A 19,069-nucleotide genomic window follows, 5' to 3' on the forward strand; every position below is an offset into this window, starting at 1 on the left:
TTTCTCTTTACTTTGATTACATTCAATATTTGAACAAAAACTCACTATTATTCTTTGGAGTCCCCCCCGCCCCCTGAAGTTGGACCTGCTGAAAAGGAAGCATTTGATAATTCCGAGCATCCTTAGACGATGGCTCCCGGACTTGCCACCACTGGGAACTCCCCCTGTTGTCTCTGCAGGGAAGACTCCATGCCAGCAGCATTCGGGTCTGGTGGGCGAGCTGACCAGCGCAGCCTGCCAGGGAAGCAGCCAGCCAGAACCTCGGGAGGATGGAGCCGGACTGAGCATCGTGGTTCCCTCACCCGCAAGCCCAGTGAGTTGGGCAAGCTCTGGGCGGGGCTGAAGGGCCCCATGAAGTGTCTCAGCTAGTGACTCTGAGTGGTCCCTGCCTTTTCCCCATTACCCCTGGGTCCCCTCCCAGTGCTGGGATTCATTGCCTGGCAATGATGGAGCCCGGGCTTCTGGGTGTGAGTCGAGGAGATGAGGCAGACACAGTGCTAGACACTTCCTGTAGGTGTGTCCTGTCAATACATATCAGCCCTGGGGGAAGCTAATGCTCATCTGATCACAGACTTCGTGCTGAGGCTCATCTGTGCCAAGACACTTTCCTAAGGCAAGACACTTTGCTCACTGAGCCTTTATTTTCCCCTTAGCCCATGTTAAATTAACAGTTCATATAAATCTCATTCTGCGACATGAATCAGGTTTAGAACCACACACTCTTCAGGGACTGGAGCCATAGTACAGTGGGGAGGGAGCTTGTCTTGTGACATGGCCAACCCATGTTTGATCCCCGACAGCCCATATAGTCCCCAAGCACTACCAGGAGTGATTCCTGAGTGCAGAGTCCGAAGTAACCACTGAGCATTGCCATGTAGGGTACAAAACACAAAGGAACCACATTGTCTAATAATGTGGTTAGACACTTGAAAGACGGCTAGTCCTGAGCTGGGGAGATAGCTCTGTGGTCATGGGTTACAGGCCTTGCATGCACAGGGACTCATTTATAAGTCCTAGTTCCTCATGCTTCATTCACCACATGGCATGAGCCCTAACATTGGCCCGTGCAGACCAGTTGGCCGAGTATCGCTGCAGTAGTCCAGTGTGTTGATCATCCAAGGGAACCAGCCCTAGACAGCTCCTGGGAGAACCCTGCGTGGGCCCTTGTGAGCTTAGACCAGGACCCAGTAGTTCAGCTGGGTGGCCACACCCTTGCCGTTTCCCATTCTCAGGAAACTGGTAAAGATTCCTAGAGAGAATGATGGATCTTTTATAGTGACCCATCTGTTTGAAAGAGAACTTGAAACTTTATTAGACAGATAGCAGTAAAGGATGCATAGAAAATAAACTCTGTGATTTTACTTAACACCAAATAGATTAATGTGTACTGTCTTAGGGTGTTTTTTGGCACATTCCTCTGGTGCTCGGTTTTTACTCCTGGTGTGGTGCTCTGGATACCATGGGGTGCCGGGGACTAAACCTGGAGCTGCTACAAGCAAAGCAAATACTACAGGTCTTTCAGCTATCTCTCCAGCCCTTACTGAAGTTTTTAATTTGATTATTTGTTTTCTTCGGGCCACACCCAACAGTGCTCAGGAGTTACTCCTGACTCTGTACTCAAGGATCACTCCTGGTGATGCTCAGGAGACCATATGGGATGCTGGGGATCAAACTGAGGTCAGCCGCATGCAAGGCAAGCCCCCTACCCACTGTACTGTCTCTGCCCACCCCACCCCACTATTTTTTTGTAAAATCAAGAAATCTGAAACTTCCAATTAGAGCCTCTCATTAGCACCACATAACCAGGTTAGCAACTTTGAAATTATAGGATGTGAGAAAACACAAATTTTGAAAGCTTTGTGTAATCTGCGAACACTTTGTGACTCAGTAAATGTGTTACCTCAGACTGTGTATCACATGTGCTCAGAAACCAAAATGGGTACAAGGCTTAATATATGAAAGAAAATTATGTGGCCCCTCTATATTTCAAGGGAAATAATGCCAACTCTCAAAATGGGCACGAACAAGTGCCCAGGTCACTAACCCCCAAGGAAGAATGTAGCAGTGTGTTAGTCAAAGGGACAGATGTTCCGTGGTTGTTGATTTGACTTGAGCATTGGTGGAAAAGGTACAGTGTGAGGTCAGCTCCAGATGGCTGGGCCAGGGAAAGGGAAGGCAGCTGCCCAATGATGCTCAGGGGTTACTCTAGCTCTGTGCTCAGAAGGGTACAAGGCAAATGTCCTACCGCTGTGCTATCACTCCAACTCTACTTCTTAGATTTATAATTCTTTAACATGTTTATTTTGTGTGTGTGCATATGTGATCCGAGGGGTTGAACCTAGGACCTCACACTTAGAAGCCTGTGCTCTGCCACTGAGCCATATCCCTTCCCTCCGGCCCTCACTGCTAGCACTTTCATGTACATACATACATGCCCTTCATCTTAAGAATAGCTTTATTGGGCTCTAATTCACCAATTAAAGTGTAAAATTTAATTTTTGAATAGACTCACAGGATTGTGTAGCCATTACCAAAGTTTAATTTCTTTTGGTCCTGTGGCCACACCCACCAACACTCAGACTGCTCCAGGATGTGTTATTTGGCAGCACTTGGGGGCTCAGAGCTGCCAGGAATACCGCCTGGGCCTCCTGTGTGAAAAGCCAGCTCTGTAGCCTGCTGAGCTGTCTCTTGAACCCCACAGTTTCACTTTAAAACCTTGTCATCCCCCCGCTGAAGGAAACACCTTCAATTACCAGTCTCTCTCCAGTCCTCTCTCTGCCCTTGGCCTGTGGCCTTCCCTCAGCCACTTTGCTAGTAGTCAGGCCTGTTCAGGAGGGTCCCTTATAGTGGCATGAACCATACAACTTGCCCTACTGTCACCCCATGACAGGCTCAGCCTTGGAGCAGCATCATTCCCTTTTATTGTCGACTGACATTCCTGTGTAGGTGGCATTGTACGGCCAGGTTACATTTTATTTATCACTGGCTGATGGACTTTCCTCTGCCACTTTTGCAATTATATTTGTGTCTGTATGTTTTTATTTCTCCTCAGTGCATGTAAAGTGGAATATTGGGGGAATCCAGTTTACTTCTTTTGTACTTATTTATTTACTTAACATTTTGTTTTTATTTCTATTTTCATTTTTATATTAAAACAGAAAATGTGGGTTGTTTTATACTTAATACTTTCTTTTTTTTTTTTTTTTTTTTTTTAAATTTTATTGAATCACCATGTGGAGGGTTACATAGTTCTCAGGATTATGTCGGTTATACAGTTCTCAAACACCCTTCACTTCACCAGTGCCCATCTTCCATCACCAACCCCCCCAGTATACCTGCCGCCCCCTCCCACCTCCCCAGTCCCAACCCTTGCACATGATATGTTTCACTTCGTTTACGCCTTATTTCGATTACATTCCATGTTTCAACATACAACTCACTACCGTTGTTGGGGTTTCCCCCAAAAAAGAAAAGCAGTCCTATTGCCAAGGAGGCATTTGATAGTTCTCCATTGCTAAGAATATAGAGATATTAAGTCCCGCTGTTTGTTACATAGTTTTTCTTTTTCCCCCTTGCCCCGCGCCACCGAGTTCACGCCTGTTTTAGTAATCGCCACGCTGCCTGACAAGGGAAAAAAAACCGAAAAGGATGGTTATTTCCCGTCATCAGCAGGCGTGGGGCTCTGGCTTAGTTGATAGACTTGTAGAGTATCTGCAAGCAGTCTCTGGAACCGACGGTCTTGCGCTGGTGTCGGCTCCGGCTCGAGATTCCACCAGCGTCCCGCTGTTCCTTGTACATAATTTTTCCCCTTATATCCCATTCCCACGCCACCAGGTCTGTTTGCTTAATGGGCATCACACTGTAGTTGATGACACACCGCGTTTCTTCCCGAGAAAGAAGAAAATTTCTTCTCAGCCGGCGTGGGGATATAGCTTAGTTCAGTCTAGTGAGATGGCTACCACTTTGATTGCCTTCAATATTTCAGCAACAGACTTACTATTAGGATCTCCCACAAAAGTCCGCCCCATTAGAAAGGAACCATTACATATTGCTCATACTAAGATGACATTAGGTCGGATGCGCGGTTTTGGGTTTCTGTATAAAGTCCAGGGAAAGTACAACCAGAAATAACATCACTATAAACTTTTACCCTTTTATGGTGCTCATAAGATGGAGAAACCTAGAGAGAGGCTCGGCGTCTCCGTTTTGCGCTCAGGAAAACCGCGGCCCCTGCGCTGTGTTCAGGAGGGAGGAGTTGAGAGAGAGACAGGTTAAAAGAATTGGGGGATGCCCGGGTCCCACAGCTTCAGCACGCCGTGGGGTCTCTGGTCCCATGCCGGAATTAGTTCAGTGGGCTGCTTGGGGTCCGAGGGCGCTCCCTCGGGCCCCTCCATCATGCTCCTTCCACAGCCGGGTCCAAAAGGAAGCACACGTGGGGGAGGTGGGTTTAAGTATCTAACTGCGGTGGGCGGGGGTCGCCGCCCCCGCCCCCTGGGGACTCCCGCAAGCGCGCTCACGTCCTGTTTTGGCTGAATCGGCGACTCCGTTTTGCGCTCAGGAAAACCGCGGCCCCTGCGCTGTTTTCAGGAGGGAGGAGTTGAGAGAGAGACAGGTTAAAAGAATTGGGGGATGCCCGGGTCCCACAGCTTCAGCACGCCGTGGGGTCTCTGGTCCCATGCCGGAATTAGTTCAGTGGGCTGCTTGGGGTCCGAGGGCGCTCCCTCGGGCCCCTCCATCATGCTCCTTCCACAGCCGGGTCCAAAAGGAAGCACACGTGGGGGAGGTGGGTTTAAGTATCTAACTGCGGTGGGCGGGGGTCGTCGCCCCCGCCCCCTGGGGACTCCCGCAAGCGCGCTCACGTCCTGTTTTGGCTGAATCGGCGACTCCGTTTTGCGCTCAGGAAAACCGCGGCCCCTGCGCTGTGTTCAGGAGGGAGGAGTTGAGAGAGAGACAGGTTAAAAGAATTGGGGGATGCCCGGGTCCCACAGCTTCAGCACGCCGTGGGGTCTCTGGTCCCATGCCGGAATTAGTTCAGTGGGCTGCTTGGGGTCCGAGGGCGCTCCCTCGGGCCCCTCCATCATGCTCCTTCCACAGCCGGGTCCAAAAGGAAGCACACGTGGGGGAGGTGGGTTTAAGTATCTAACTGCGGTGGGCGGGGGTCGTCGCCCCCGCCCCCTGGGGACTCCCGCAAGCGCGCTCACGTCCTGTTTTGGCTGAATCGGCGTCTCCGTTTTGCGCTCAGGAAAACCGCGGCCCCTGCGCTGTGTTCAGGAGGGAGGAGTTGAGAGAGAGACAGGTTAAAAGAATTGGGGGATGCCCGGGTCCCACAGCTTCAGCACGCCGTGGGGTCTCTGTCACGAATTTGCGTGTCATCCTTGCGCAGGGGGCATGCTAATCTTCTCTGTATCGTTCCAATTTTAATATACTTAATACTTTCAAATGACTTCTCACTACCTATATAATGTTCAAACTCCTTAACAAGCTCCTATATAATCTGCTCCAATATCCCCCTCTAGTCACAGTCTGCTCATTCCCTTGTTTAGATTCATTTTGGGCCTTGCAAACACATGCACTTCTAAACTTCTCTTATCTGCTTTTTTAAAAAAAAAATTAATTAATTATTTATTTATTTTAATTTTTTTATTTTATTTATTTATTTTTTTTTCACAGGTAAGTTTTATTGCAATTTTTGAAATATCGGATGAAACATACAATGTGTAAAAAAAAAGGAATACTGAAAAATACTAGACAAGACAGGGGTATAATTGTTTTTTTAATTGAATCACTGTGAGATACAGTTACAAAGTTTTCATAATTGAGTTTCAGTCATACAATGATGAAACACCCATCCCTCCACCAATGAGCATTTTCTATCACCACTGTCCCCAGTATCCCTCCTGCCATCCCCACCCCATCCCATCCCCTGCCTCTGTGGCAGGCACCTTCCTTCTTACTATCTCTCTACTTTGAGGCATCATAGTTTGCAATACAGATACTGAGAGGTCATCGTGTTTGGTCCTTAGTCTACTTTCAGCACACATCTCCCATCCAGAGCCATCCCTCCAACCATCATTGACTTAGTGGTCCCTTCTTTCTCCCAGCTGCCTTCTCCCCCAGTACGAGGCAGGCTTCCAAACTGTGGAGTGATCCTCCTGGCCCTCAGACAGGTTTATACTTCTGTATCTCAGAGAGCAGCTGTTATCTTTTTTTTTTTAATTTATTTATTTTTAATTAGAGAATCACCGTGAGGGTACAGTTACAGATTTATACACTTTTGTGCTTATACTTCCCTCATACAAAGTTCGGGAACCCATCCCTTCACCAGTGCCCATTCTCCACCACCCGTAAACCCAGCGTCCCTCCCACCCTCCCCAATCCCAATGAATCATCGTGAGGTACATTTACAGACTTACAGACTTTCATGATTGCATTTCAGTCAAACAGTGTTCAAGCACCCATCCCTCCACTGGTGCCCATTCCCAACCCCCAATGTTCCCAGTATCCCTCCCCCCACCCCCAACCCAACCCCTTCCCACCTCCTGCCTCTGTGGCAGACACAATCCCTCTTACTCTCTCTGTCCTTTTGGGTGTTGTTATGGTTTGCAATACATGTAACAAGCAGCCATCGTGTTTGGTCCATAATCTACTTTCAACATGCATCTACTATCCCCAGCGATCCCTCCAACCCAGCTACCTTTTCACCTAGAGCATGAGATTGGCTATCAAGCCTTGGGGCAGTGCTCCTGACCTTTACTATCCTTTAGTGTTAGTCTCCTGACCCTTACTTAACTATCCTTTGGTGTTAGTCTCCTATTATGTTACTTTGTAGCCCACAAAGGAGTGCAGTCCTTTTATGTCTGTCCCTCTCTATCAGACTCATTTCACTTAGCATGATACTCTCCATGTTGATCTACTTCTATGCAAATTTCATGACTTCATTTTTTTTCTACAGCTACATAATATTCCTTTGTGTAGATATACCAAGGTTTCTTTAAGCAGTGGTCTGTTCTCAGGCACTAGGGTTGTTTCTAGATTCTAGCTCTTGTAAATAGTGCTGCAATAGACATACAAGTGCCTATGTCCTTTCTACTGTACCTTTTTGCATCTCTGGGCTATATTCCCAGAAATGTTATTGCTGTGTCAAGTGGGAACTGATTTCTAGTTTTTGAGAAGTGTCCTTATTGTTTTCCTGAAAGGCTGAACCAGTAGGCATCTGCATCTCTCTGATGATTAGTGACAAAGAGCATTTTTTCATGTGTCTTTTGGCCATTCAGATTTCTTCTTTGAGGAAGAAGAAAAAGGATTTCTTCTTCTGTTCATTTCATTGCCCCATTTTCTGATGGGGTTGGATGTTTTCTTCTTGTGGAGTTCAACCAGTGCCTTTTATATCCTTGATATGAACCCCTTCTATAGAGGGGCATTGTGTGAATAACCTTTCCCATTGTGTAGACTGTCTTTGTCTCAGCAAAATGGAAATTGAAGAAACTTTTTCAATATACTCAAAGCCATCTACCATAAACCCACGACAAGCTTTATACTCAATGGGGAAAAACTAAGATCCTTCCCTGTAAGATCAGGGACAGGACAAGAATGCCCACTCTTACCACTACTATTTAATATAGTTCTGGAAGTACTTGCCATAGCAGTTAGTCAAGAAAAAAAAACATTAAGGGTATCCAAATAAGAAAGGAAGAAAAAAAACTCTCATCATTTGCAGATGACATGATACTATATTTAGAGAACCCTAAAGCCTCTACCAAGAAATTCTTAGAAGTAGTAAACATGTAAAGTCGCAGGCTATAAAATCAATACCCATATGTCCATGGCTTTCCTATACACAAATAACGAGAGAGAAGAAAGTGATATGAAAAAGGTCATCCCATTTGTAATCATGCCTCAGAAAATCAAGTACCTCGGAATCAGCTTAATGAAGGAGGTAAAGGACTTATACAAAGAAAACTACAAAATGCTACTTCAAGAAATTTCTGTACATCAAAAGAAATAGTGACCAGAATACCAAGACTATCTACAGAATGGGAATCCAGTTTAATTCCAGGTTTAACCTTTTTCATTTGTTTGTTTTAGTTAGGGGGCACACACAGAGGTGCTCAGGGCCTACACCCAGCTCAGTGCTCAGGGGTGGCTCCTGGAGCTGACTGGGGGCTAGGGGAGACCCTCTGCTGCCAGGGATGGAATGTGCATCTCCCAAACATGGACTGTGTGCCCCAGACTATTAAACTCTCCCTCTGGTCCCTCTGGTTAGTCTCTTGAGTACTATCACATTGTTAAAAACTAAAAGGTACAGGGGCTGGAGCAATAGCACAGCAGGTAGGGCATTTGCCTTGCACACAGCCAACCCGGGTTCTATTCCCAGCATCCCATATTGCTCCCTAAGCACCACCAGGAATAATTCATGAGTGCAAAGCCAGGAGTAACCCCTGTGCATCGCCGGGTGTCACCCAAAAAAGGAAAAAAAACCTAAAAGCTACAGTACGTTTTACACATCTTCACCACCAATTTTGATTGTCTCTCTCCTTCATTGCTGCCAGCCTCCTGGTGAAAGGGACAGCTCGCCCTGGTTTGGTGTATTTTTTTAAAATTTAATTTAACTTTGTTTTTGAAATTTTATTTTCCCTTACCTTATAGAGACACTATAGTCAATTCTGGGTTGGTTACATGCAAGGCAAGTGTCCTACCTGCTGTACTATCACCCTGACAGAACCTTGAACTTCACAATTTTAGAGCTGTCTTCCTACCAAGAAGCTCAGGGGTATGGGGATGGGAACAGTGTTTCTCCTATTTGGGGATAACAATCTTCTTTGTTCCAAAGTAATCTTTCAAGTATAGATCATGTGTAATCTTCCATTATCCCAGCAAAATCTTCATCTAGATAATGAAATAAACTAATATAAATGTTTTTCCCCCAGAATCTATGGCACTTAGGCTTAGGATATTCAGTCAAAGGCAGGCTGTTAGTGAAAGAACTGGAACAGACTCTGGTAGTTGAATCTTAGGGAGAAAGAAGCTCATCTATGCTACTAACAAATCTTTCTCAAGCTTCTGTTTTTATTTTTAATTTAATTTTATAGAGTAATTCACAATATTTTACTATATTCAATATTTGAACACCAATTCCACCACCATTACACCTTCCTACCACTGTATTTTGGATCTTTTCATCCCAATCCCAAACCCCAGGCCCAAAGCAAAATGAAAGAATTCATTTTGTATTGTTTGTTCTGAATCAACTGCTGAAAATGCTCCAAAAGTTTCCTTAGAGGAAAGTATGTGAAGTTTGTTGTATTTCCCCCAGGCACCATTAAGCCTTTCAATAAGAGCTTACTGACATGTTGTTAAAGGCTGTGCCTCCTATGCTTTTATATATACATATATATATATATATATATATGTATATATCACATGTATCACTTGTCATCCTGTTGATCTTCAGTTTGCTCAAGCGGGCTCCAGTAATGTCTGCATTCGTCTCTGTCACGTGCTAGTGTAGCCCAATGATATCTGCTCACTTCAGGAACACAAAGAGCCTCAAACCGTTCATTCAGGGTTTTGACAAAGAAGTGTGGCCATCTTATTGGTGGGTGGCCATGCGGTCTTTTGACGTCCCATGGAATCCAGTCAGTAACAGCTCTAGTCCAGTGGTTGTCTCTGAATCCCATTACACGTCCGGCCCATCTGATTTTTGACGCCTTGACAAACGAGACATCGTCCCTGATTCTTGACCGTTGACGGATGTCTGGACTCCGGATTCCTTCTTTCCCTTGAGTGAAACATGATACTCCAAGCATGGCTCTTTCAGTTCCTCTTTGGGATACCTGAATATCGTTCTCATCCTGTTTTTGTAGGGCCCAGGTCTCTGAGGCCTATGTTAGTGCAGGAAGAACCATGGAGTTGAAAAGTGGTGGCCAGCTGGAGGTTCTTTGTCCTCTTAACCACTTCCTCGAAGCTCTTGAAAGCATTCCATGCTGCTCTCTTCCTCCTGCGCAGTTCTGGCACCAAGTAGTTCCTCATGTTGAGTTCTTGACCCAGGTACACATAACTGCTGCATTCGGAGATCTATGTTCCATTGAGAGCAAATGGAATGTCAGGGACTAGTTCGTTTTTCATGAATACTGTTTTGCTGAGATTCAACTGCATTCCGACCTTTCATACTCGCAGTTGAAGTCGGCCAGCATTTGTGCCGCTTGCTAATGTTTGGTGTTATAAGAACAATGTCAGTAGCGAAGCAGAGGTGGTATAGTTGCCAACCATCTATATTCACTCCCATTCCTTCCCATTCCAGTAGTTGCATGATGTTCTCGAGGAATATATATTCCCTAAGTTTGGTTGCCTTCTATTTTAAACCCCATCCAATGTGGAGTGCTACTCTTGGAATATTAGCAGTATGAGATATGTCAAATTCTGTTCTCTTTTATCATTCCTTGATTTATTCTCTCAACCAACGAACGATTGATACACTTTTGGTAACAAACTTTTCTCGCTTCAAAGAATGAGAAAGGATACAATATGGATCCTTTGAGCACTCAAGGTGCTTATAAACTGGTAATAGTGATAGGCACATAAATCAATAACTAATATTGCTTTGCTTTTATTTGTATTTAAATTGTTTTTCTTTTTTGTTTGGCAGTGCTCAGGGCTTTCTTCTGACTCTGCACTCAGGGATCACTCCTGGCAGGCTTGGCAGCACCATATGGGGTGCTGGGGATTGAACCCGGATTGTCCATATGCAAGGCAAAAATGACCTTACCCATTGGACTATCTCTCCAACCTTGCATTTGAATTTTTATAATATGTTCATATACTACATGCTGGCTGAAAGTTGAATTTGACATTTAAGAACTAATGATGTAAGAAGTCCACAATAATGTGTATCTAGAGAATTAATAACAGACATAGCTTTTATTTCATAAGGAAGCTCTTATGCAGATGAGAGTTACTCATAAATTGCTATAAAAATAACTATACTGTGGTCTCTTCTGGACTGGAGCGATAGCCCAGAGGGTAGGGCATTTACTTTGCACGCAGCTGACCCGGGTTCGATTCCTCTGTCCCTCTCGGAGAGCCCAGCAAACTACCAAGAATATCCCGCCCACAGGGCAGAGCCTGGAAAGCTACCCATGGTGTATTCAATATGCCAAAACAGGTAACAAGAAGTCTCACAATAGAGACGTTACTGGTGCACACTAGAGCAAATCGATGAGCAAGGGGATGACAGTGCTACGACAGTGCTGCATAGTCTCTTCTAGCAAGGCTAATAATTTGGAGAGGGGAGTGTTACACATGGATGTCCTTCCTTGGGGGCATGTCTGTCTTAGCTCTCCTTCAGCTTATAGTTTCAAACAAGAGCTGCTAGATAGAATCACTGAAGCAATTTACTTCTTTTGCTTATCTACAGTCTTGAAGATCTTCCTGACTTATACTTTCACTGACCAGCAGAATCAGGGAAACAAACGCTCAAATTAATGGGAGACTATGGAAATAATGCAGAAAAGTACCATGGCTTGATAATAATGAGTATTAGTCCTTACTATGAACTTAATGCCTAAAATGTTTAAGGACCAAAGAAATAGGCCAGGAGTTAATGTGCTGACCTTGCTGCTGCCAGCTCAGTTCTATACCCAGTAGCATATATGATTGCCCCAACCACCACCTGGAGTGATCCCGGAGCACAGAGCTAGGAGTATTTGATTACTGCTGAGTATGGCTCTAAAACAACAGCAACCACCAAAGTTTGTTTGATTTGCTCTTCACAGCCACTTTATGAAAGTTGTATTGAGAAGTCTTGGGTCGGCTGAATTAGATCTCTGTGGCAAGTCGTTCCTATCCTCGAGTATGTCTCTTATGTCTTTAGGTTCGTCTCAGCAGACATAAAGCAGTTTAACATCGTGCCCTTGCCCTAAACAGCTCCCAGTGCCAGGAACTGGCAGACTACTATTTTGGTTTCAATGGATGGTATAAAAGGATTGTCAAGGTGGAAGTGGAGAGAGAGTTCAAGTGCAGAGCCTGTGCTGAAAGTTCAAGTGCAGAGCCTGTGCTGAAAGTGAAAGTTTCTGAGCACCGGTCACACCCCAGAATCAATCAAGATCTCAGTGAATTGATGGTGGTGTCATATAGCACTTTTGTGCTCTGTATGTGCGTGGCTGGTGTAGTTCATGGAAAGTTTGGCTTAATGTTGAAGTCACAGGTTACTTCAACTGTTAGCACGGATTGCTGGAATTGAGGTTTTGTTTTTAATTAAACAGTTTAAAATCTGCATTGAGATGTTCAGAAGGACCTTCAATCTAAAATCCAGCTTCAGGATCTTTCTGACCTTGAAGAAAGGGAAAATGAAGATATTGTGGCACCATTTCAGAAGAAAAGCATAAAGATCTTCTGTGCTTAGAGGTGGTATTGTCACCCTTTGATTGCAAGAGCCCTGGAGTTGGCATAGCTGAGGAGACTGGATAAACTGTGAGGTCTCTGTGGGGACTGGAATGGGGGTGTGGGTAAGAATTCTCTCTCTCTCTCTCTCTCTCTCTCTCTCTCTCTCTCTCTCCCCCCCCCCTCTCTCTCTTTCTCTCTCTCCCCCTCCCTCATCATATTTTCAGATACATCAGAAACAGCCCTCTCCTTGCTAAACTGCTAAAGCCTTAGGCAGATGTTTTTAACAATACTTGTTTAAACCTTAGGTAGTAACGAACAGAATTTTTGGGGGTGGGGTGGGGGAAGTGGACGTGCTGGGGACACCTAATGATGCTCCTGGCTCAGCACTCAGAAATCACTCCTGACGGTGCTCAGAGGACTCTGTGGGATGCTGGAGATCAAACCTGGGTTGGCTACATGCAAGGCAAGTGCTCTACCTGCTATACTATCACTCTGACAGAACCTTAACTTCACAATTTGAGAGCTGTCTTCCTACCACGAAGATTAGGGGCATGGGGATGGGAACAGTGTTTCTCCTATTTGGGGCAACAATCTTCTTTGTTCCAAAGTAATCTTTCAAGTATAGATCATGTGTAATCTTCTGTTATCCCAGCAAAACCTTCATCTAGATAATGAAATAAACTAATTAAATGTTTTCCCCCCAGAATCTATGGCACTTAGGCCTAGGGTATACAGTCAAAAAAAACGGGCTGTTAGAAAAAGAACTGGAACAGACTCTAGTAAGTGAATCTCAGGGAGAAACCAGCTCATCTATGCCACTACCAAACCTTTCTCAAGATCCTGTTTTCTTTTTAAATTTATAGAGTAATTCACAATATTTTATTACATTTAATATTTAAATACCTCCACCATTACACCTTCCTATCATGGTATTTTGAATGTTTCCATCCCGATCCCGAACTCCAGCCCCAAAGCAGAACAAAAGAATTTATTTTGTATTGTTTGTTCTGAATCCCGTTGCTCATCGATTTATTCGAGCGGGCACCAGTAACGTCTCTCATTGAGAGACTTATTGTTACTGTTTTTGGCATGTCCAATACGCACGGGTAGCTTGCCAGGCTCTGCCTCACAGGCTCAATACTCTTGGTAGCTTGCTGGGCTCTCTGAGAGGGGCGGAGGAATCGAACTCGGGTCATCCGAGTGAAAGGTGAACGCCCAACCGCTGTGCTATCGCTCCAACTGTTGAAAATGCTCCAAAAATGTTTCCTTAGAGAAAGTATGTGAAGATTGTTGTATTTCCCCCAGGGACCATTAAGCCCTTCAGTAAGAGCTTACTGACATATTGTTAACAGTTGAGCCTGTTGTGCTTATATATATATATATATATATATATATATATATACACATATATACATACATACATGCATACATATATATATATACATATATGTTATATATATTTTTTCCTCGAAGGAAACTGAAGAATCAGTAGAGAATCCACAAACAGAATTGCTCTCCTTGCTCTATATACCTGCAGTCTTAGAAATTTTAAGTTGTCAGAGATCTTATATTGTTACACGAGTTGACCCTGGGTTGACTTCAGCCTTGTAGTCTGGGCAGTTCTTCTAGTAAAAGTGACTTCGTTGGTCATCTAGTAAAATTTCTATCAACTATAAGAACCTTTAAGAACCATTCGGGGCTTAAGAAGATGGTACTGGAGCCAAGGTACCTGCCTTGCATATCCCTGGCACAGCATGTGGTCCCCTCTAGCACCACCAGGGAGCACAGAGCCAGAAATAGCCCCTGAGTACCAGAGGATATGATCCCTACACCCAAAATATAAAAGAAGTAAAAGAAGCAGTGGGTGGGAGAGATAGCTCAGAAGACTGAGTACACTCTTGGCATGCAGGATGCATAGTTTCAGTTCCAGCTCAGCACAGCATTGCCAGGAGTGACTCCCAAGTTCTAAGTGGGTAAAATTCTTGAACACCATTGAGTCTGGCCCAAAACAGAGAAACAAAAAGAACCAAACTTAATGTCTGCATTGAAAAGGAAAATGCTCTTATTTTATGCTTTCAAAATAAAATTATTGGGGGGGGGGGTTGTCGCTGTAGCGATAGCACAGCGGGTAGGGTGTTTGCCTTGCACTCGGCCACCCAGGTTAGATTTCCAGCATCCCGTATGGTCCTCCAAGCACCATCAAGAGTAATTCCTGAGTTCATGAGACTGGATAACCCCTGTGCATCGCTGGGCATGACCGAAAAAGCAAAAAATAAATAAAATTATTTGATGTATAAAGGAAGAACACACCTAATATCATTGAGTACTACCTTCAGAGAAAGGTCATTTTAGACAATTATTTTGAATTGATCTCTGTTAACTCTATTTCAGAAAGTGGTCAAATAGCTGTGGAAGATAGGACTTTTGAGGAGCTTACTGAAGGGCTCAATTGTTTGAACTATTGACCTAGTTTTGAACAATAATTTTTAAAATAGTTAAATCAAACTCATCAAGAAAATTCAAACACCTACAATGGAGTCTTAACAAGACTAGCTTAGGGGCCTGAGACACAGTTCATCAGGCTAGAGCATGGACTGTGCGTGAGGGAGACCTGGGTTTGATACCTGCCACTGCATGGCCTCCGGAGCACTGCCAGGAGCAACCTCAAACACCTCCAGGTGTGGCCCCCAAACAAACAAAAAACGTCCACCTTACTGTGAAACGTGAGAAGACATTTAGTACTAATGCCAAAGATTTCAGAAAACTAACATCCATCCCTAAATGAGGCCACTCTTGGAACCAACTCCATTCAAAGCTCTCTACTCAATTAGACACTGGGAGGAAGCCCCTTCTCACTGAATTTATATTCTAGAAGTGTGAGATAATGAGAACTGAAAATGATGAGAAGGACTGTGAAGAAAGTAAATTGGGTGCTAGTCACAGTATGGCAAGAGAGTCTTGTTACATTCTGATGTTAGGGTCTTCAGTGGTCTCTCTAGGAGTGCTAGAAAGCAGGCAGCCCTCTAGAAAGGGCTTGCTACTTTTTCTCTATGGTTAATGTTGAGCTCCATGCAAGACAGGGGGACTTTCCCCAGGTCTGTGTAAAGGAGTGTATATGAGTGTTCATTCAGTTTAAGGTCGGTCTCCCAGAATAAACTGTTTATGGCCCCAGATCTTTCCTTCAGAAAATTTTGGGTCATTGATTCCATGCTATCCCCTTCTCGGAGACTGATAAATAATCAGAGATACTGAGAGTTTAAAGGAAATGAGAAGGGGCTGGAGCAATAGCACAGCGGGTAGGGCATTTGCCTTGCACCTGGCCAACCCGGGTTCGATTTCCAGCATCCCATATGGTCCCCAGAGCACCACCAGGAGTAATTCCTGAGTGCATGACCCAGGAGTAACCCCTGTGCATCGCCGGGTGTGACCCAAAAAGCAAAAAAAAAAAACAAAAAAAACCCATAAAGGAAATGAGAACATTTGTGAATCCCCATCCACCCTAAGTAGTGCTCCTTTTGCAGGTCAGCTAGCTTTCTTGGAAGCAGGATGGCCAAGGGGAGGAAGAATGTGTCTCGGATTTCAGTAGTGAGGAGGACGCACCAAGACCACCACACGTGGACTAGTACTGTTGAATTCGCCAGCGTGCCCACCCAGGGACACACTGTTCCTTCCCCTCCTCACCTCCACCATGGGGCTAGGCCCAGAGTAGTTGGCAGTCCCAGTCCTGTTTGGCTGGCAGGGGTGGGGAGGGGAAGCTGGGGGTGGGCGGAGGGGGTGGGAAGAGGACCTGATTGAACATCTTTTGTGCCTGCCAGGGAGGAAGGAAATCCTGGCTCCTGCTGTTTACAGGGACCAGGCTCTGCCTGGACCCAATAAAGGCTGCTTAAGGGGGGCATAAAGGTGCTCGGGGGAGGGGCTTGCAGTTGCTAAGGTCAAGCAGTGCCTAAGTGTGCGCGCATGCATCTCCAGGCTGCCATAATGGCTGGCCTCAGGTCAGGACGCCAGCGCCCTAGTCGCTTGGACTATGTCTCTCCAGTTAATCCACGTGTCATGTCCTGGTGATGTCTGTGGGCCCCACAGGTGACTCGATGGTCACTTTCTCCCCAACCGCCTCTACCACTCAGGACCCAGGGTTACTTGGTTCTTGTCTCACTTGCGGTAAAGAATTTCAGGAGAAGACAAGCAGTGAAGTAAATTGATTTTATTCAGAGATTTCTGAGGATAGGAGGAAGGGATAAAAGAAAGGGAGAGACAGGTAAGAGTAACGCGATCAAGAGAGAACGGGGTCTTCTCCAAGGGTGGAGGAAGCCCCGACACATAACCGAGCTTTAGACACAAAAGTATGAAAGCATGAAAGTACACATCTCAAGAGGGGAGATGTGGGCAACACATGTGCTTGGGCGACACATGTGCTCGGCCACGTGGGCACAAGCAGCACAGGGGCTCAGGCAGCTTCCTTTGTTCAAGGTGTCTTATAGGGTTTCTTCAACCTGCCCCCACGTGGGGTTTCTTTCCAGGTAAAAGTTCCTTGCTAAGGTTACCAGGGAGGTTGGGAGTGCTGATGGCCTTCTTTGGGAAACTTCCTGGGGAGGGGCCCATTATCCTCAGGGTCTGCTGATGGTTTCCTCTGGGTCTTTTGTTTTCTTGAATCTGCAAGTCTTAAGATTCTCCTTCCCAGAGACTGTTAAATCTAAATTTTCATTGCCCAGGGCTTTTCCCTATCTACCTGCCTATATCATATCCCCCCGCCCCCCTCAGAGATTTCACCACCTTAAATCTTTAAGGGAAAATGGCTGAAGGTCCATCTTCTGGAGCTGCTTCATGCTGACAAAGGGGCGCTGGCCCTGCCTGCACAAGGGGTGAGACCTCATGCTACCTTAGTTTTAGTGGGCCCCAGGCAATGAACTGGTTGGGTTCCTGAAGTTATCTGAAAGACAAGATCAGATCAATTAGACTGAGGGATGGCACTTTGAAATGATTAGACCCTGGAGATGTGGAAGGTCCTTTCTGACCTAGTAAGGACAGAATAGTTTGCTGTCTTAGGAAACATTAAGAGTTAAAGCAACAGAAACCAAAGCAATATAATGCCATACCTATTTCTGTCATAAAAACAATGGAAAGGAATAACTGCTTCACCCATGGTTGATAGAAAATGGCTTATATCCAGATTTTTCTAGTGGCATAGAAGCACCAAGCTACTTCTCAGATTTGAAAAGCTACCCATACACTGAAGCTATCAACTGGAATCAGTAGATATTTATACCTTGAATATGAGCGTTTGATCATTTGCATGTCAAGCTGCCAATCCTCTCCTTGGTAAGTTCCTTGACGCTGAACAAGTGTTAGGAAAGGAGGCCCAGGTTTTCCACTAGGTTCAGTAATGGCACAGAAAGCACAGTTCTGAGTTCCTCCCCATGAATGAAGGCTTTCACCAGTGTTATTAAAGCAATCTCTTCCCATGTTGGAAGCTTAGTGTAACCCTTTATCTGTCAATTTCCTTTTGAAAACCTTGTTCCAATGCCTATTGTTCCTCTTTTGCAGAGTATCTTATATGAGTATTCTCTGGATGGGGTATTAATCCCATGATGGACGAGAATTAAGAGCTGTTAAAAAAAATTCTAGTTCTCTCCAAATGACTGTGTTCATAGAACTAAAATTGAATACTTAGAACCAGTTTAGATGTCCACTCTTGGCACTATAGCCAATTGACAAGTTGGGGGAAATCAATTAATTCTGCACTTTGAGCTGAGGTTCCCCCTACTAAAGCTCTGGCTTCCAATACCCTGGTCAGACTAGTGACAGCTTGTTCAACATTGAGTCCCAAAGACTAGGCTGCTTACTTTACAGTTGGTAAAACACATTTTACCTGAATTACCCAAAGGGGATACCTTTTAGATCAAGATTAGAATACATTTACTAGATCACTCTGTAGAATTTGAATCTGATTCTTTAAAAAGCAAGTTACAGAAACATGGTTTTCTCTCCACCCTCATTTTAAAATTTGCCTAATGGCTTAACAAATCTGACTTGTTCCTTTGCATAAATACAGCAAGATTGGAGAACTCTCCATTTGGGGTACCCCAGTTATTTACTGAGAAGTCCTGGGGGTTGGCTAAAGACAGGAAACACCAATAATGGCATTAATCTTATGTGTCACGTCAGAGTTACCCAGGCCTGACCTGTCCCACGATGAACTGGATGGCCTCAAGTCTTCAGGTTGAACTGGAGGTGGCCTTGGGCCTCATTTTCCATAGAGGCATCCTGGCAGAAAGGAGTCCATCCCCTCCTTCTTCAGGGCTGGGAGAGATCCTGGTCTCCAGGGTTTTTCTTGATGCTAAGAGTAGGCCCAGGCTGTGTCAGTCACACAGATTTCCGGATTCCTCATTCTCCATAGCAGTGGTGATTTCCATTCTTTCTTTGAGCCAGCCGGCCTCTAGGGTCTCCCTGAGGTTTGTAGAGTCCTTGAAACAGTACCTGTTAAATACCTGCTCCTGTCATTTAGACCAATCCCTTGACTGTTTCCCTGAAAGAGGGCTTTGGGGTCCCATAACTGATTTTCCTGTCTGCAGAGGGGTAGACCCTATTACAGAGAGGAAAGACTTTTATTTGGATTTATGCAAACCAACATAGTGCCATGAAGCATCAAAAACATACTGAAGGTACAAAAGAAGAGAAAAGCAAACATTTC

The 19,069-nt window shown here is 44.9% G+C and overlaps 1 long non-coding RNA gene and 1 other non-coding gene across 2 annotated transcripts in view; one reads left to right on the plus strand and one right to left on the minus strand.

The window, feature by feature from the left end:
- Window positions 1-8: 8 nt before the first annotated feature.
- The window catches only part of LOC129406504 (uncharacterized), a 49,196-nt gene continuing 30,135 nt past the window's right edge, over window positions 9-19,069 (plus strand). Inside the window, exon 1 of the long non-coding RNA XR_008631049.1 lies at window positions 9-313. This is a non-coding gene — a long non-coding RNA (uncharacterized LOC129406504). The remainder of the gene's footprint in view (window positions 314-19,069) is intronic.
- LOC129406623 (U6 spliceosomal RNA) lies at window positions 5,339-5,443 on the minus strand. Its single transcript, XR_008631112.1, has one exon. It is a non-coding gene; the product is annotated as a U6 spliceosomal RNA (small nuclear RNA).

The sequence above is a fragment of the Sorex araneus genome, chromosome 7 (assembly GCF_027595985.1).
Source record: "Sorex araneus isolate mSorAra2 chromosome 7, mSorAra2.pri, whole genome shotgun sequence".
Taxonomy (NCBI): Eukaryota; Metazoa; Chordata; class Mammalia; order Eulipotyphla; family Soricidae; genus Sorex; species Sorex araneus.